The sequence below is a fragment of the Callospermophilus lateralis genome (genome assembly GCF_048772815.1).
Source record: "Callospermophilus lateralis isolate mCalLat2 chromosome 11 unlocalized genomic scaffold, mCalLat2.hap1 SUPER_11_unloc_1, whole genome shotgun sequence".
In the NCBI taxonomy this organism is placed as follows: domain Eukaryota; kingdom Metazoa; phylum Chordata; class Mammalia; order Rodentia; family Sciuridae; genus Callospermophilus; species Callospermophilus lateralis.
Genome location: NW_027510153.1, coordinates 1,424,702 through 1,446,363, shown reverse-complemented (window position 1 = coordinate 1,446,363; position 21,662 = coordinate 1,424,702).

The following is a 21,662-nucleotide window of genomic DNA, read 5'->3' as shown; positions in this document are numbered from 1 at the left end:
GAATCCCCATATAATTCAACAATTTCATCTTTTGGGATTTATACAATTAAATTCTTAGTTCAGGGCTGGGGCTGTTGTTCAGTGGTAGAGTGCCTGCATCACATGTGTGAGGCACTAGGTTCAATCCTCAGCACCACATAAAAAATAAATAAATAAAATTAAGATTTTGTGTCCATCTACAACTAAAAATTAAATTATATATATATATATATATATATATATATATATATATATATATATATATATAATCTCCAATAAAATTAGTGAACATTTTATTTTTATAATAAATGACAATCTATAGAAAGTATAATGATATGAATTTTTTTCTGTTCTTCAGTTCAGTTAAAACTGTTTTTCAAGTGTCTCTACATTGATATTGAGCTTATTTTTTTCTACACATATCTTAATTAATCAATAAATTCACCTATTCTCACTGAGCACTATCAACAAACAGCCTGGCTACTTGATATGCATAAAAAATTGTGCTGGGTTTGCAAGATAACTGTCTAGAAGAGTGTCAAATACCTTCCTATCACATTTGTAGACCAGAGGGAGTACATCCCTAAGTGTATTTTGATTAGATGTGTCCTCTTTGGTGTCTTTTCAGGCAATAAGCACCGAGAGGTCAGGAAAAGAGATAGGGTTATTTTGGGCCATCTTCTCACTTTGTGTTAAGGTGAGAACTGTTCATGGCACTTGTGTTCAATGGATCAGTAGATGACCCTGTGCAAACTTGAATCTACAAAGGAGTTGTCAGAGAAAACATTTATCAGTAAACTCAAGCCAAAATTGCAAAATGCTGCAAACTGGGTGGTTTAAACCAAAGAAGTTAATTTCTCACAATTTTGGATTCTGAGATTCTAATGCCAGTTAACTAGTTCTTGGCTGGCTACCTTATTGCTATATGTTCACAAGTAGAAAGCAAAGGAGCTTTATTCTCTTTCTCTTCCTATAAGGATTCTAATTCCATCATGAGGACTCCACCTTCATAATTTCTTCTAAACTACCTCCAAAAGGTCCTATTTCCTAATAAATTTGCAATAGGGACTAGGACTCCAAACTACAAACTTATAGATGTCACAAATACTCAGTTCATGACACCATCCTAGATTGCCTTTTTGCAACTATATATAGTAGTTTCTGTTTTAAAAAACCTAGTTTAAATATGGTAAACTACACAGAACGCTATGATAACAGATGTAAAGCAAGATTGCCCCATTGACATGAGAAATCATCTGTGATACCCATGAAGCCTATTTAAGGTTATTTTCCAAATAAAGGCACTATTTTATAAATAAGACACCTAGAAAAACTTATTTTACAAATGAAGACACTTAGAGAAGCCAGGGGTTAGATTACTAGTAGAGGTACCACTACTTGAACCATGGTTATCTAGGTCCTGAATACCATGGTTATCTAGGTCCTGAATACACTGTGTGGTGAAAGTGTTTGAATGTTCACATGTAGGTAAATAATTTTACATATTGTAAATGTGAAAATATATATCTGTAATATATACCATCTGTATTTGGTGTTTTCAATCACATTTTGTTACAGGGCATAGAATGGTGAATTGGATATGAGATAAATTTCTCTGTAATTTGTGCTGTTTAGACTCTTCAAGAGCATATTTAAGACCCCTTAAACTTATTAAAAGAAATATGAATATATATATATATATATATATATATATATATATATATATATATACTCCTTTTGCATTTTTTTCTAGTTTATTCTGATCTCTTGAAAAAAAATGACCTCTAGAGCTACCTTTCCCTCTGCTGTGTGGAATGCAAAATTACTTACTCTTAAAAAAATAAAGTGCACAAGAGAACACACCTGGAGGGTGGAATATATGTCATATAATCCATACAGAATTATGTATATGAAGATCAAAGCTGGAAAGAATTAAAAAATCATTGACTAATAATTAATATGTATATCATGCTTAAGAAAGCACTTATGTATTCTACATAAGTGAATTTTCAGATTACATGGTTTTATCCTTTCAAGTGCCCAAATCCGACTTTAAAAGTTATGGCTGGAGAGACTTCTAAAGTGCCTAATGCTCCTCTCTCCCCTTTCAGCAGATTCCAGTGATTTGTGTCTTGTCATTTGTGTAACTCAGCATTTCCTAAGGAGGGTGAGTTAGATACTCTTTTGAACACTGTCTACATTGTCTCATTTATTTGATTCATTTTCCCATCCTTCTGGCTGACACAAGTTTCATACTTAGGCCAGGTGGTAGAGCCAACAAATCTTCAATAGAATGTAAAATATTGGCAAAATCAACAAAGCTCACATCTTAAATGTTACAGGAGGATTTTCATTGGCCTTATTACTCTTCTTTACTCAATGAAAGGAGTAGTTTCTTGGGTATGCATTATTGATTTTATGATTATTTTGTTTTTAGCCACAATATATAAAATGTCTACATCTTTTAGTGAAAAATAGACTGTTTCATCATTTGCTGTTTGGCAATGAAATTAATAAGTAGTCTTTGTTTTCATTTATTTATAAATTAGTGGAAGGTTCCTCTTTCCAGAGTATGATGTTCAGTTTCTTACATGCTAATCACTGAAAATGCATTCTCTATTTTTTCAAAGTGAAAGGTGAACTATGCAGTGATCCTGGTGTGCTGCTTACTGTGGCAAGGATAGGAGAAGGGTTTTCAAATTGCATCAACCTTAATTGAGTATTTGATTACAATATATGTCTTTGATTGATGGCACTGACCTAGGAAGAGTAACTCTATCGATGTCAGGGAAAAAACAAATCTGGGCAGAGTGGTATGTTTCAGCCCTTCCACATTCCAAAGATGCTTTCAGTGATGCATGATTTCTCCAAACAAGCCAGAACCTTCAGGGTTCAGTCTACTTGAGAAGCACCTGTTACCTAAGGTTCTTGGGTCTGCCACCTGTGTGGGGAGTGACAGAAGAATACTAGCTAAGCTGAAAATGGTTTACCTGACATTAAGAGTATTCTTGGCAGAAGTATACTAGTTATTACACAGAAGCAGAGGAGCTTTGGCAGAGATAACTGGCAAGGCTTGGTGGTGATGGTCAGGAAGCAGGTTTCAAAGTTTATTGCCCAATTTGTTGTTATTATTGTTAATCTTCTATTTTAGCAGCAGTACAAACGCTAAGATTGAAGAAGTCTTCAGTCCTGAGTCAGATTGCAAACGCCAACTGACTTTGTGAGTTCAAATTCTGCCTGTAGAACTTAACTTTCCAAACTTGGGCAATCGACTTAATCTTTTGTTTGCTTCCATTTTCTCATTCACAAAATTTCTACAATGTTTTTAACCAATCTAATAGGATTGCTGTGAGATTTAAATAAGTTATTAAAAAATGGTTAAAATAGGGACTGATATATCATGTTTAATAAATAATTATAGTTATTATTGCTATTATTTACTGAGATATAAGCTTCTTTAATGTTAAGTTTCAATGGTCAACTAAATAATTCTGCATGCATACTATAAGTGATCAATTATTTTAATTAACATCATATACATGGTGAATTTCAAATTATAAATCTTCCTCTAAGAGAATAAGTTGTTACATGTGCCCTCTCTTCACATTGCCATTCATTTATGGTAGCTTATCTATGTTATTACATGCATTGTATTAGTACACACACATTGGGTTTGAAAATCACATCTATGGATGCTTCTATTTTGACTGATTTATCTTATTTCATACACTTTTGTTAAAATTCAGATTTAAGTTTGATTTAGATAGTACTATTATCAGTCTCCCTAAAATCCTTTCTTTAGGTTTCCTGTTGTTCAAAGATCCTACTCATATTTTATGGAATAAAGTGATTAAAAATGTGGAAGAATCAATTAATGATATTATACACAAAATTCCATAGCTACAAATGATACAAATGGTGTTATTTACATTCTAATCCCATATAAATGGTCATAATATCCATTGTTTTAATTTACTTCTTGATGTCTTCTTATGATGTGAGATTTGTGAAATACTTTAGAGTCTATAAAAACCCTGATAATCTGACAACTTTCTCATATTCATATATGAATATACACCAGTCAAACTTCACATCATGTACAACTAATTGCCAAATGTTTTCTTTGATATAAGGAGGCTGATTCATAGTGGGATAGGAAGAGGATGCATGAGAGGAATAGACAAACTCTAGGTAGGGCAGAGAGGTTGGAGGGGAAGGGAGGGGGCATGGGGTTAGAAATGATGGTGGTATGTGATGATCATTATTATCCAAAGTACATGTATGAAGACATAAATTGGTGTGAATATACTTTGTACAAAACCAGAGATATGAAAAAATTGTGCCCTATATGTGTAATAAGAATTGTAATGGACCCTGATGTCGTATATAAATTAAATAAATAAATAAATAAAAATAAAGACCCTGGTAATCTGACAACTTTCCAATATTCATATATGAATACATACCAGTGAAACTTCACATAATGTACTATATATATATATATATATATATATATATATATATATATATATATACACACACACACAAACACACACACATATACATATATTTATGTGTATGATTATATATGTAAATAGATATAATATACATAATGTATATACATATGTATGAACAATATATGTATGTATACATATATTCTAATACTTATTCTAATTAGGATTCCATTCTTATGGGTGAACATGATATGAAGTTTCACTGGTGTCTATTCATATATGAATATGGGAAAGTTGTCAGATTACCAGGGTTTTTATAGACTCCAAAGTATTTCATAGGTCTCACATCATAAGAAGACATCAAGAGATAAATAAGGACAATGAATATTATGACCATTTACATGAGATTAGAATGTAAATAACACCACATATATATGTATTATATATTGTTAATACATATGTATATACATATATGTATATTATACATGTTATATATATTATACATATATACATATACTATGCATATATATATGTGTATATATGTATGTATATATATACAAAGCCATTCTTGGTCAAATTAAGAGTGTAATTCAAGTTTTTTATTAAAGAGTTACAGTTAAGACAAAGATTTTCTCAAATTCAAAAACACATTAATTAACCTAGAGTATATATTGTTCTTTGTCAGATTAAATTAGAACCTTCCTATAAGACTAACTTTTTTATAACTGTGCTTTTAAGCCCCCATCTTCAGATATAATCTCATTCTGAAATACAATAGTTCAGGGCTTCAACATATAAATTAATCCCACAAAGTAATACCTAATTGTTTCAAAATTAAAGGTATATTCTATATTAAAGTTTATATTGTAAAATATTTTAAAAATCAAAAACTGATAACTGCAATAATAGTGTCCATAGGATCTAAAACACTATATCATTTTCTGTCACTTAAATTCAATTGAAAATTTTACAAGCCCAGTTCTATAATATCATTACTGGGTATAGGAAGGAACGTAAAATTTTCCAACATTTAGAATGAATGTTTTAGGACTAAATAACCAGTTATTATAGATGTAGCATAGCTTTCATATTTCTGTTTCTTTCTACTACCAGTTTATAATTATGCCTTTTAAAATTTGTTATGTATTTAAATTTGTATGTTGTATTTTATTTAGCCTATTCTATGTACTTTTAGTAAGAGATGAATATGTGTACTTGCTTACTTTTTCATGTGAACCTAAGTCTGAGTTCTTTCTCCCACATAACATTTTCTTTGGATTCTATGACCAACTTGAATAGTATTAGAGAAGGAGAGATGCAGCTTCCTCGTTATCATAATTAACTTTTTAAATTTTCCTACTTATATTTCAAATGCTATTAAACATCAAATCTGCCTTTGGATGAAATAACTATTGAGGGAAATCACATACCATCATCTTAATTACATATATAGCAAGTTGTTTCTCAAACTGTAAATATGGTCTTGAATCCCAAGGTACACACCATTCATTCAGAAAAAAAAATATATAGAAAAAATCCAGTTCAAAGAAACTGTAATATATATGATAAACATAAAATAAGTCAAAATAATTTTTTAATGTATCAATACACAAAATATTTTGTGTCAATTGTTGACAATCCTTTTACTTTTTGCAACAGGAATGGAAAGAAATAAATTCAACAGAAAGAGGATACTTATCAATAGTTTCTATGTTAAGAATACCAGGTTCTTGACAAGGGCAATACAGAGAGGCTCAAAGACACTTAAAGAATAAGTAGAATTCCAGATTCAAACCCTTTCCACAGATGTCTTTAATTTAGAAGACACCTTTATTTAAATAGTGAATCAGATGACACAGAATTAAAAAGCTACTTTAAAATATATGAATATGTATGTAATTACCCATACCAAAATAAGTAGAACCAATCAAAATTTTATAATTTGAAGTATCCTTCTAGGAAATGTCTGTATTCTGATGATGGTGATTTGTTTTTCAAATGAAAATTAGAATTGGTCTGAAGCTTGTTCAAGACATTCATGTGGCACAAACTTTTTTTATTTTAAACTATTTCTATGGAACATTTTTGGTGTCTTTTACTTTTGATTTAATATAAAAATATAAATTATTCATGCCATACAGAGATGTATAATTAGTCTCATAGTATTCTGTAAATAGAATGTCATTTCAGGTGAAGGATGAGACACTGTTACCTGGAGTTACACACATCATCTAAATGGCTGCCTGGCTCCAATCTAAGATCAAGACCTTCCAAGATTCCATTCTGCTCTTCATGAATAGTTTTACATTATTTTGAACAGGATATAAATTGCTCAGATACTATTAACATAAGAATGATATGGAACAAATTAATCAATATGTATACATGGGGTGGTTTCCATATGTTCATGAAAAAACCACAAGCAAACATGATAAGTAGATCCATTAACATGAGAATAAAATTACTATAAAAGCAAATAGTGTATCAAGTGGTAGAAATAATAGAAGTGATACAGCTACTGGCATCAACAATACATTACCGACTAGATATTTGAGGATTGGAAAACAGAACTACACAAAGGGATTCATTGCATAGGAATTGTGTGTTGTTTATATAATATACTGTTTTATTTTTAACCACGGTACAACACTAATGAAAATATAAACTAAAGTAATAGTAGTATTGAACTTTTTTTTTCTTTTGCCAAGGTGTGTCTAAGCACATGCATCAATGTATTAATGCTTCCATACTTTCATCAAGCCATCATGGGAGATATTATTGCCATTCTCATTTCTCAGGTAAGGATGCTAAGACACAAGGTATTTACCACATTTGTCCAAGGTCATAAAGCCTCTAAAGAGAGCCAGGATTGAGCCCACTCAGTGTACGTCAGCACTGATGGTGTGACCATGTTCTACCCATCCTTTCTGCTACTCATTTGTACACACACTCAACCCCGATAAGAGCTCTGTAAAGGGATCATACCTGGCATAATTCTAAGTACAATACATAAGAGATACCCAAGCTTCAAGATGCTTGGAATATTACAAAGGAGGTGCTCAATTTTTAAAAGCTATTATTTTTATTTAAAAAGTTTCTAGTTAACTTTTTGAGGTGGTTGAATCTAACTACCAAATAATATTATTTAAATAATCACACAAATAATAGCAATGTGCTATGTACACTGTGAATAATTAAACTTGATTAGATTCAGCATTGCATATATTTTGATATTTCATGAAAAATAGTAGTTTTTTTCCTAAAAATTAAAATCAGACATCTACTACAAGTTTTATCTTCCTAAATTTAAAAACAATATGTCACTTTAAAAATCTTAGAAAAATCGTAGCAGTTTTCAAACTAAAGAGATGTTTTCATAATGCCATTCTGGTGTCTGTTGTTGGCAATATGTAAATCAATGGTTCTGCAACTGATGTGATTCTGCAATCTGTATATGGGTTAAAAATGGGAGCTCATATCCCACTTGAATCAAAGTGTGAAATATGATATATCAAGAACTATGTAATGTTTTGAGCAACCTACAATAAAAATTAATAGAAAAAAATTAAAAAAAAAATAAAGAGATGTTTTCCTTCTTATCAATGTTCGCTATTCTTTTTTCTTTGGTTTACTAACCAGAATTAAAATTGCTATTGTATACATTTTCATGTATTCAAAGAAATAATTGGCTTCATTCTGAATGAGTGTTAGTGAAAATGGGGCATTGTTTATGACTGTATTGGCCTTTTCTTCCTGTGCCCCGATGCCCCTTACACATTTCCATTGCCCACCTAATACCCATTTTGAGGGGGTATGTATCAGGAATTGTACCCAGAGGTGCTTAACAACCCTGAGCCGCATCCCCAGTACTTTTTATATTTTATTTTTGTGACAGGGTCTCACTAAATTCCTAAGGGACTTGCTAAATTGTTGAGGCTGACTTTGAATTTGCAATCCTCCAGCCTCAGCCAGCCTCAACCTCCCAAACCACTGGGATTAAAGGTGTATGCCACCACATCCAGCCCAATACCCATCTTTTAGTCATTCACAAGGATGACTGAGGATAACTCAACTTCCTTAGATGGAACTATAAAGTGCTAAATTTACCTAAGACAAAAGTATATAAGGGCTAAGACATTTAAAACTGGCAGAAATAAAACATGTAAATTGAAAGCAAAGTAAACAATTTTGTGTTTTCACATGTAAATGACAGCATGTAAGTCAATCTTCAAACACTTGTTTGGTTTTCTATAATTCTCTGTATTTTGTTGTCCTCCACATTTCTGCCATCCTCAGATTGGATCTGGCAAACTCTCAGGAGGAGAAGAAAAAAAGCCTTTTTGATGCCTTCTAAAGGGAAAGGAAAACATGCAAAAGCCTCCAGCTGTTTATCTGTCATATTCTCTAGTTAGAGTTCTAAAGAAGGATACCAAGATTGATCAAGATCAATTAAATTTTTTTTCTGGAACATCATACAAATACATTGTGCTCTGAATTAATCATGGATAGTAGGAAAGCACATACTTGTAAATATAACAGATCCCTCAGTGGGAGCAGGAAGAAAGAAACGAAAAAAAGGGTATTTGGTCATTTGGTAATCAGGTAAAGCATCTGCAATGAGATATTATTTAATGCTATTTAATTGTACTAAAGGATTTGAAATGACCAATAAACTAATTTTTCAATTTTCTCTTATTTATGTTGGATTTCAGGATACATGGCATTGATCAACACTCAGTATATATTTTGGAATATTGAGGAATTAAAGCCAATGACTTATAACCAGTAAATCAATAGAATGAAATTATTCAAATAGCTTCTTAAAGAATAATGGATTTTTCTCTTTTATTGCTTTTCCAATCTCTACCTTCTTTTCTGTACAAACACACAAACTATAATCATGTGTAAATAGCCATGGGACATATCATAAAACAAAAAAGCTTTGGATGCACTGGTTGGGGCGATGAGAACCAAGTTTAATTGACTAAAATTTCTTAACTATAAGTGTCTCATTATTTATTGAGAAACTGCAGAAATGCATATAATTAGTGAGGTTTCTTAAAATATGAAGCTTACAAAGCAAAATGCCTATAAAAGTAGAGACAGTTTACTCTGCCTGTATCACAGGCAATCTATACTATGATTCACGGAAATCCAAATGATGCTCAACAAAAGAAACAGTGTAGCAACTCTTCCAGGTAATAAAATTCATTCCATTTTTCACCCCTCAGAATAAATGGAAATGCGGTGACTTGAAACTATTCAGTAAGTAAAAGAAGCTTTCATTTCTAAGCTGCAACTAAGTGATTTTCTGTACCATTGGAGTATCTGTTGACCAGGTGGACTATATAAAATTCTCCATATAGAGATTAAACCATACACTTTAATCCAAATATTCATTAATTTCTAAAATAAAACAGAGGTAGATATACCTTAAATGCTCAGAGAAAACCTGAATCATCTGGACTTTTAGATATCTCATACCCTAAAAAATAGATTTATATAGAAGTTATATGTATGAAAATATGTCAGGTGTGTGCATATTGAAGTGAATTTAACTATGGTGTGTGCACATTGAAGTGAATTTAACTATATAAGTATAGTGACACTATTGCCAATATCCTGTCTTTCACAGTTGAGCCTATTAAACCTTCTCAGAATAATATCTTCTCCTAGGCAGAAAACAAACAAAAAATTATCCCTGCCTACCACCTGTTTTCATATGTCACTATTAACAAAAGATTAATTTAAGGTATATTAATATGTTTTTCTCCATTATAAAATGAGGTGTTTGACAGCACACTTTTTAATAGGTACCTTTGCCTCATAATACACTTCTCACAATATGAAAAAGAAGGAAGACCTTGATTTGCTTAAGAATGATGTATTTTTATAACTAATATCACCATCATGTAACACTAAATTTAAAGTACTTTCATAAAGCAACAATCTAATTATAATGTTTTCTTCAACGAAGTTAATGTCTACAATTAATTTTAATTTGTAAGAATAGCAAGATTAGACTCAGAAATATTAATTTCTCAAATATATTAAGTTTGGAAACTGAGAAGGTTTCACAAATAAATATGTGTTAACTATTTGCAGTCAGTTGAAAATGATAAAATATGAATCCTAATGTATTTTATCATTAATCTGAAAATTAGGAAATAGCCCATTTTTTACATATTAACTATTCTTGCTTTGAAATTTTCATAAAAGTTCAAAATGTCTGTAGACTCCACAGGCTGATAAATATCAGGTTGTGGCCAAAGCATTTATCTCCCATCAAAATAATATGCAATCCACGATGATTTGATTCTGCTGTTTTCCTCCCTTAGGGTATCCATGAACCTACTGTAACCTCCATGGTATCCCTAAAATCTCTAAGCTTGGCTTTAAAGTCAATATATGATCAGGTCTGGCCTCCTTCTGAGCAGAGAGCACATTGCTCAGATACTATATGTACAGGGCTTGTTAGTATTGCCAAGGAAAGCTCAAATATTTTTATGTTGGAAGAAAAACAGAATAAAATTGCAAAATTGAGATTAATGTCAAATATAATAGAATCTCATCTTAACTGATTATTTTAAATTTTCAAGAGATACTTATTTCTATGCTAATTAGCAAAAAATGTTTTTGTGCTATAATCAATCATTATACTTTCTGCTCTATTTCTATTATTTTCAATTTTCTTCTCCTCTAATATTTCTCCTGAGCATTCTAACCTTTGCTGATAAGTGTTAATCATACTGAATAACCCATTCATATTTTGTAAGTAGCATTGTGTGAGATCAATTCTCATCCCTCTTCTGTTCTCTAGCCCGAACTCATATCTGATTTAATTTGTTGTCCTTGAAGTTTGGTGGTTAGTTTCTCAGGTAGCTAAGAAAACTTCAGGCTAATAGAAACTATTCAGAGAAAAGTTATTGTGAAAAGATTGTTCTCAGTTCCCAAACTGAGGGTCATTTACAGCAGCATGACCTTGACAAGTGTCTATAAGTCAAACAATGTCTCGCCCTTAACGATTTGGGTTGACAGGCCAATAACCCATTGCACACATAGATTGGATTCCCAGCAGGACTCGTGCTGGCTCACACTTCTTGCCTCACACAGCAATACCAGAAAAGTTACAGTTAGGAAAAAAGAAATTTCTATCTGATATCAGGAAAGTAAAATCATATAGTGCAACAAAGTAAGTGAAAGGTGAACACATAGTATTATTAATATCAGATTCTGGATCAAGATTCACCATCACGTAGCTCAGAGGGCATTCACTGATGTCCATGATATAGTCAGTGATCATTTCATTTCTATGAATAAATTTGTGCAAGTCACATTCCTGTACTTTGAGGACTAAGAATGAAATAAGATTAGACCTATTATTTTAGAAGTGAATTAAAACTCCAAATGACTATTCCTCCTCCCCTGAACATACTGGATGAAGAGTGAAGGAGATAATTAGCTTTTGTGACTTCTTCACTATCCAGGCACTTCTATACTAGCCAGTCCATGTTGTCTAATAAAAATATATGCATACTTTACTATGTTTTTAAAAACAAGACCTTATTGTCTTGGTGGGCCTAATAGTTACTATTGTGAGTGAGTATAGAAAGCATTTTTAAGGTATCTTCAACAATTATAGGTAAAATAAATATAACTGGTATCTCATTAGTGATAAAGCCACAGGTATCAGGACTATGGCAGTTGTTTATGACCTTGACATTTAATTTAAGGTAATGTTGACTGTCCATTGGACATAAGTAAGAGCAAAGATATGCATTGTCCACTTAAGCTCAGAATTCCTCAGGTGTGATGTATGGATGCAAAATGGAAACAAGTCCAGTTCTCATACAGATCCAGTTATCTTCCCCAACACACCTACATGATGTGAGTGAGTATCATTTATTATCAGGTTATTCAAAGGTCCCAATGTACTGGCTCATGATAACTACTTTCATGATCCTGCTGTCATGATCACTCCTGAACACAACTTCTAAAGACAGCATCTTACAGATACACCTCAGTCAGTGAAGGTCAAGCCAGAATGAATTTTTACTCTTTACTGGTATAACTTTATTTCTTGAAGACTATACTTCTCTCACTAAATCTAGTAAATTTTACAACAAAGACAAATTAATTTTATAAAGATAACATAATTTATTTAAAAACTATAGGGAGAAAAATTATAAACAAATTAGGGAAATAAATATACTTAAAAGAAAATAAAAATTAAATCTCACCACAGACTTAAAAAATGAATGGGGCCTATGTTATACTAATGGACTAGAAATGCTTGCACATTTGTGTGTTTGCATATAAACATCCCCAATTCTATGTTGACAAGGGTACAAATTAATAGTAATAATCACTAAATAAAACACAATCAAATTATATTTAGAATAATTTACATTTTTAGCCTCAATCATACCTATTCTAATCATCAATACAAAGGAAATAATATAAAAACAACAGATATATATGTGACGATGTTCAAAGGAAAGTGATTTCTTAAAATGAATGACAGGAAATAACTATTCTAAGAGTAGAGAAATGAGCTTTTTTTATAAGCTTAGCAAATAAAATGTTAAAATGATAAAAATCTAAGGTAGCAAAGAATACACCATACATGTAAGTATAGTGACTGAGTTGTAATTCTAGCTTTACTATCCCATAACCATGAAGCCTTATACCAGTTACTCACATCTGCTAACTCAAAGTTTCCTCCTATGCAAAAAGTGAAGCTAATAATAATATTTGAAAGTTGTTATGAAGATGAAATAAAAGTATACAGAAAGTCCTCTGTAAGTTTTGATTATGGTTAGGACTATAACTTTCATTTTTACTATAGCCATGTAAGCACCATAAAGTTTTAAAATAAAAATGCAATAAGAACAAAATAAAAATCGTATTATATATATATATATATATATATAATAAAAGCATGAAGCCACACACCCCTCAAATAAAAAGCTATTTTAAAAGCCCAGCATGTTATTAGGGTGATGATATTCTATTTGAATTTTATCAAATATGTTATCATATCTGACTTTTACTTACCAATAAACTTTTGGCCTCAAGGCTTAATAATAATTTGTCTATCTACTTGGTTTTCTTCAGAATAACAGTCATTACTTAAGTTGCAATAAAATACTCTTTTTCTTTTGTTTCTTTTCTATTATTAATTTATGTCTTTGCTTTCATTTATTTTTATTTTTTACTATTACTTTACCAAAATTTTTGTAATTAAAAACAGTTGATAACAGTTGCTGATAGCCTCTGTGAATGTTCAAAGTAACGGACATTTCGAGATGACATGCCCATGAGTTTTCTTTTCTGAATCTTAATTCATGGTTCCAACCATGACATAAATTCATTTGCATTTGATTTGTCAACAGAGAGAAATATTTATAGAATTATAATGCATATTCTTTTGTCATTAATATAAAGTCATTCAATTATATATAAATTGCTATTTTTTGCTCCTGTCTTTACTATATAATATAAAAATATTTCTGGGACACTTCTTTATTTATTTATTTTGGGTCTTGAGGATTGAAGCCAGGACTTTAAACCACTGAATTACATCCCCAGTCCTTTTTTGTATTTGATTTAGATACAGGGTCTTGCTGAGTTGCTTAGGGCCTCACTAAGCTGCCGAGGTTGGCTTTGAACGTACAATACTTCTGCCTCAGTTTCCAGAGCTTCTGGGATTACAGACCTGTACCACGAAGCCTAGCCATTTCTGAAATTTTTAACAGCATTCAAAAATATCCTGGGATTTTTAACAGCATTTAAAATATATTTTTAAAGTTGTTTGATATGACAGTTTATTTCTCTAAAAAGAAGACTCAGCATATTTTACATGGTTGTCTATGTAAAATACTGAGAAATTGGGTTTATTGTTCCAGGGTAAGCCACCTGCCATGAAGGCTATTAATTTTATGGTTGCATATGTTAGCATTAGCTGCTTGGAGGAAAGCTATCATGTGTCACATTTTTTCTCTCTTAGAATTTTTCTTCTAACACCTGCATGGCATGCATAAAAATTCAACAAAAACAACTAAATAAATTGAAAATAAGTATGAGCCAAATGGTTATTACTATTGTGGGAGGATAAATTTTTTCTGTGTTTGATTTGTATGTGTACCACTTAGAGTAATGGCTGCATTAATTTGTTTGAAAATTGGTAAAACAAATTTGCTTCAGGCTCTGACCTCATATGCCAAGATGAGCCCAGTTTGAATTTGTAGAGTTGAATTATAATCCTCTGAAGAGCAGTTTTATTATGAAAATGCTAATACCACTTCAACTTCAGAAATATTCATAATCTGGCTGATATTTGGTTGAAGAAGAGATATAGGTATACTAACTATTAAAAACAGTCTGTCCTAAAAATAAAGTGACAAAAAGTGCAGACAAGAAAACTGAACAAAGGGACAGTATTATGGGAAATAAATTTTTGAATAAGGAGAAAAGTGAGATAATTTCAGAGGATAAATAGTAAAATGTTTTGATATTTACTTTTAAAGAAAATGATATTACTTCAGAAATTTGACTCTCAGTGTTTTAATAGAGTCCATGGTAAGCAAATCATGTAGGAAAATTTTTCTATAGCATTTGATATGAGATTATTTGAAGTTTGCACTGCAGTACCAAGACTTTTACATGATTAGACTAAATTGTTTTCCTGATTTATATAAATATGGTTTTGATTTATATGTATATGGTTTTACTTAAGTAGTATACATGTATTCATCAACTCTCCTAGGATGTAAATTTAATAATTTGGAACTATGTGATCATTTGCGTGATAGAGTTTTCTGATTTCATTGTGCTAGTATTATGCAGCAGAAGGAAGATAGCAGTCTATGTAAGAATTAAATTATGTTAGAATTAAATTTTGTATAAAGCAAATGATCTACCTCTGAAATACTTCCTCAGCTCTTTTTATTTTAGTTTGGGATGAAGGCTTGCTAAATGGCTCAAGCTGAAGTTGGCATTCTCCTGTCTTAGCCTTGTGAGTGGCTAGAACTACAGGTGTGCACCACTGTGCCCAATTTCCACTCATTTATATCTTTTTCTTCACTTTAGGTTAAAAATGATATTCTCAGAATAGTCACAGCCATTATTTACAGATCAGCTACTTAAATTTTACCTTAAATTTCAGAATATCCATGGATTTACAAGTAAAAAACTGAATTTCATAAAAGTTTCAAAATACACCTAAAAAATACTAGTATAAATTGGCACCATATGGATTTTAGTGGAGAGTTCTTAATTATTAATTTTTATTCAGTAAGTATGTTTAAATTTCATAATTTGAGCCAGGAATGGTGGCATACACCTGTAATCTCAGGGATACAGAAGACTGAGGCAGGAAGATCACAATTTCCAGGTGAGCTTGGGCAATATGGCAAGATCTTTCCTCAAAATAAAACAAAATGGGGCTGAGGTTGTAGCTAAGTGGTAGTGGTGCTTGTGTCACATGTGTAAGGCCCTGGGTTTGATCTTCAGCACCACATAAAAATAAATAAATAAATAAATAGTATTATATTAATCTACAACTAAAAAAAATAACTACAAAAAAGAAATAAAACAAAATGGCCCAGGGATGTTGCTTAGTAACAGAATATCCTTTGGTTCAAACTCCAATACTGCAGAACAAAAATAAAACTACCTAAATAAAATTAAAAAGTAAGTGAAATTCACAATTTACATAGTTGAACAGACATTTAAAGCACATTTGACTAAAATTTAGATTTCAATTCTTGAGAAACAAAAAGGATTTAACTGAAATAATATAGTCTCTACTAAAGTTTCCAAAGCATTATAAGTAGCCACAGGTATTCAATGTCTGAACACCTAAAAATAATGTTAAGCATATAATGATTATTTCATGTTCAAAATGTGTTCATCTTAGGAGGACCGCCATTCCTTCACATAAACACATAAATGTTTTATTCTTTATCATAAGAAATAAAAAAATTATCAAAAAGTAATCTCAAACTTTGTTTGAAGATTTACAAGATCATTTGCATATCTCAAATTGCCTGCAGCTCAAGAGATCATATGGAAGAAATGCGTCAATAAATCAAGTATTTCAGTTATATTTATAAAAAAGCACTACTAGTTTTATTATTTTCTTTTGAAACTTATGAAAATAGTACAGCACCACTGAATTCAGTAGATTAAAACTTGTAATTGAATATATGTTATTATAGTGAATATAGACTAATATAGTAACTCAATGAACATAACAATGCGAGGCTAAGACCACAAGCCAGAATACATCTGTTCATGTGATATAATTGCTGCAAACAGGAGCACTCTTCAAAACCCATTAGTGAGATGACACTCTTCTTCCAGGGGGAGAGATATATGAGGAGTTTGAAAGGGGTGAAGTTGAGGAGTATTCATTCAGCTAAAATCTGCCGCAGAACCTGAGGAGCCAGTATGCTTGCTTTCCTTTAAGGGCAATGTGGAGTAGCAGAGAGGATGCGGTCAAACCTGGAGAGATTGTGTCTACCTGACATGGTCAACAAATCTGCTCAGTTGAAGTTTCATCTCTGTTGAAAGCTCTCTAATTCTGCCTCTGTTTCCCTCTTGTGAGCTTTAGTTAATTAACCTTTTGAAACAAGTGTTTTATCTTAACCATCTGGACTGATCATATTTGACCTGATTATCCCATCCTCCTATTTGAATTCCTGAAGGACAGAAACTGGCATACTTACCTCTACCAATTAGTGCAGTGCCTACTACAGACACTAAAAAAACATTTGTTGAACTTAATCTGGTAGGATATATGGACTTGCTTTTGTTAAAAATACTGAATAATATTTATTTTTAAATTACTAAGCAGAGATTAAGAGTAGTTTTTTGTGGGCTATGCTCAAAATAACGTCCTTTCCCCCATTTTACCATCCATGTATTCCAGGTATACCAAGATACAACTGAAATAAAATGATTTTAAATTACTGAACATTCACTGAAAGCCATGAATATTTTATTGGTGTACTTAGGAAAGATTTATGGATAGATGGAATACTCTCTCCTTAATACTTAACATGAGGAGTTAGGCACAGTGCTATGGCAGTTATGAAGGCAATTTGCAAGTTTCTTAAAACGTGTTTTATTTTTCTATATAGATCCTTGTTCATAAATCATTAATTTCATTTTTTATTCTAGTAAAGTTTACAAAATCCTTGCTGACAATTTATTATGACCATAATATAAAACTATTTAGCTAGTGAGACAATATGGGTATTTTTACAGTAATATACTTCAATTAATAGATCATGGGTGATCTGAGTGATTTGCAGGCAGAAGCCAGAGCCATCTGAGATAATGTGGCCTCACAAGCTGTTTATGGTAGAAACTTGTTATGAACAGATATAATGAGCTTAAACATTTATGTATTCCCATATTTTTGCATTAAATATGGATAGATATAGATAAACTATGTTTTATTTTTAGTTTTTATAAAATAATCATAAAAATTTATGAAGTACAATACAACATCTCAATATATAAATACAATGTATTTTAAATCAAGGTAATTTGCATATTCTGTCACCTCACAGTCAACATTTCTTTGTGTTTGGAACATACAAATTCCTCTCTTCTAAATATTTTGAAATATACTGTAAACCATTGTCAACCTTAGTCATGCTATTGTGCTATAGAACTCTAGAACTTATTCCTCCTAAGTTAAACACTCTACCAGTTAGCAGTAAAGCCATTATGGAAACTAGTATAAGGAAGCCTTTGACAGCTTAAAAAAATAGAAGAAATCATTGATGTTGTAGTGGTACTATTGGGGATACATCCAGAGGAAATGAAATTTATGTTTAAAAAACGTGTGCACAACTATGTTTATTGCATCACGATTCAAAGTGACAAGATATAAAATCAACCAAGGGGTCCATCCATCAAAGGATGATGGAAAAGAAAATGTGATAAATATACTCAGTGGAATATTTCTCAAGTAAAAGATAGAATGAAATCATGCCAATTGTTGTAAACTGTACGAGCCTGGAGGATATTATGATAAGTAAAATAAGCTGGGCTCAGAAACACATGTTCTTACATTTGTGCAAGACAAAATGGTAGGTCTACTTTTATTTCAAATAATTTTCTCTTTCTGTGACACTCTCTCTCTCTCTCTCTCTCTCTCTCTCTCTCTCTCTCTCTCTCTCATCTCATTCATACTCTCTCCTACCCAATTTCCTGCTTTCTTTCCTGCCTCATTCCCCAATCTACTTCTTTCTTTAATTTTGATTATTCTGCTGTCCTCTTACTCTGTAATCTGAGCGCAGAGTGTATTGTCCTCACCAGTTCTATGTCAATTATGGAAATATAAAATAAAGTTTTCATTTTTCTTTATGGGAGGGGCAGGGATTTCCTGCTAACACAAACACTTTTTTGTTGTTGTTGTTTGTTTGCTTCTTTGTTTTAAGAGTAATGTGGATATCATCTATGAGCTACTTTCTACTTTGCCTCAGCTCAAGGTTGGGTTTTTAAATTCTGTATTAACCATTGTCATGTGTGCTTCATGAGTAAGATCGTCTTGTACATTTCAAGAATTTTTTTTAATCCAACTGACAAATCTATAGATCCCACTATTGCAGCTGAAAACTGAAGTATGACTGAGTTATTGCATCAGTATTAAATTATACCATCATGTTTTTTAGTTCAAGAGGCACAAACATTAATCATTAATGATATCTGAAATTATTCATTTAAAATTTTATATGTAACCTTTTAAATAAATGTTAATTCAGTACACAATCTGGGAGGAAATGTGAATGATGTCAAGGTCAGAAATACTAGCAAGTGAAATTATTAAAAACATTAGAATAATGCTTTTCTTTTATATTATTTTAAGAGTAGGACGCTGGATTTTACATTTGCATAGTCTGGTGTGAGTGATTTAATATGATTTGTTAACTCCTACAGCTATGAAGAGACATAGCTAACCTCAAGTTATCTTTTTTTAGGCTAATTATTCAATTTTAAAAAATTTATCCTGCTTCTTATCTTAATGCATGATTATGAAAATACTCACAGTGGCATCAGCCTTTACACAGATTCAGATTTTAGACAGGGTCAGCAATTACATTTTACTTCTCTCAGTTGTGTTTTTTTCTTTTAGTTCCTGAAGGAAACATTTGTATATTGTTTTAAATTTTTAATCTCCTTTCAGAGAAAATCATAATAGAGCAACTTACTGCTTCCCTTATTTTCATTTTTTTCCAGCAATTTTCCCAAAGAAAATAAAATATGTCCAGAACTATTAAGATAATAAAACAGTCACAAATTAATAATTAATTTTCTTTTCAGAGTGAATTTTAATATTTCAACAAAACACTTATTTTATTCAGTAAAGTTGGTTATCACTTAAGGGTAAATTATTGCACTTTCTGGATGTAGTCAGTCTAGTATTTCCCACATTTTTAAATCACAAACATTCTAACATGCTCTTCTCCTTGGTATTCATACAAGAACACTCTCATCAGTCTTTACATTCTTTATAGCTCTCTGAAAAATGAGTTTGTAAAGGTAAATTGAGTTGTTGAAGATCAACATGCTTGGAAATTAAGCCCTTAAAATATGAAACACATAGAAATTAATATAAGTTTTTACAAAATGAAATAACCCACAAATTGAAAGAAATATAAGCTTTCTTCAGTGCATTTTTTTTCTGTATGGCCTTATGTTGAATGCAAGTCTTGGCACTTAGTATTCAACTAAATAGATATTTCTGTTCAATTAACTTTTTCACAAATTTTAGACATAAGAAAAAAACCCTGAAAATTTGTATATACTATGCAAATTATATGTTGGATAATATTTTCTGTGACATTCTAAATGAAATGCTTCATTGGAAAAACACTTATTCCAAAATATAAGATTACATGCAAGAATACTAAATTTGCTCCAGTGAACATACTTACAAGAAATACAAGAAATACTAAGTACAAACCATATTTATCTATGTATATGTACATACGCATTGACTACCAGATCTTGCAGATATTGTGCTATGCAAGATGAGCAGCAACAACTAAATTATTTGTGGCTTAAGCAAATTAACTATGAAAGGTTAAGTTTTAGGAAGTTTAGAGATAGAGATTTAACAAATCATGGAATTCTAAAATTGTAAGGCTATAAGTTATAACTTAACAATGTAGTTTCTTTGTCATCTTTCAACATACATGTGTGGGAAGTGAAATCTCTGGATCTTTTACCAAACAATTCGAGTAATATCTATCGCCTGTCAACCTGTCCAAGTGAAATGAAAGTTATAACCATTGGAAAAATTAGAATGGCAACACTTGGAACTCTTAGCTCTTCTTGACAAGTACTAAGAGAGACAATCATCAGCTATTCTGTGATTCCTAATGTGATACTAGGAAGAGTACATTATCTAACAATTAGTTATATTGAAATGCAAACATGAATCCAATTAAACCTCTGGCTCTAATGTTCTTAAAAGAAAAGCAAGAGTCAGAGGATCATATTAAGTCATATCATGAAAAAGCAATTATCAGTATCCAGCATGTGGGTAATTCTTTGAAACAGATGTCCTGGATTCTTTACCAAATATATTTCCAGAAAAAAAAGAAGGCAGAAAAGGAGAAGGAAAAGGAAAAGGAGAAGGAAAAGGGAAAGTAAGAAGGAAAAGAAGAAGGAGAGTTAGGGGCACCATAAATTAACCAAAAGAAACATAACAGGAAACAAATATAAATGAACATTGTTTGACATAAGTGTCTAAACCAATACTCAAGGTATATTTATGATTTATAAATGGAGAATTTTGAATTTAGACTGGCTGTTTAATAATGCCAAGGAGCTATTGTTATGTTCCTTCATAAGAATTGGATAATTAACAAGAACATTTCTTGAAGATATGTTCTCAAATGCATATAGATAAAATTTTCTGCCTTACCTTTGTTAAAAAAGTATTCATTCAATATTATTTATTTTAGGACTTACTTTATTTTGTATCACAACTTTTTATATTAAAATGTTCAATAGATCTGGTAGGTAATCTTGATATCATCTGCTAGTTATCTGTGGTATCAATAATGGGCATCTCATGAAAAATTTAGCAAGAGACTCTGATACAAAAATTTTAGATTTGTTTTGCAGATTATTGCCATATTGTCATGACTTTTCTAGAAATAACCAAGAAAATTAGAGTTTTCTTTTCATTTATTTCTTAGTTAA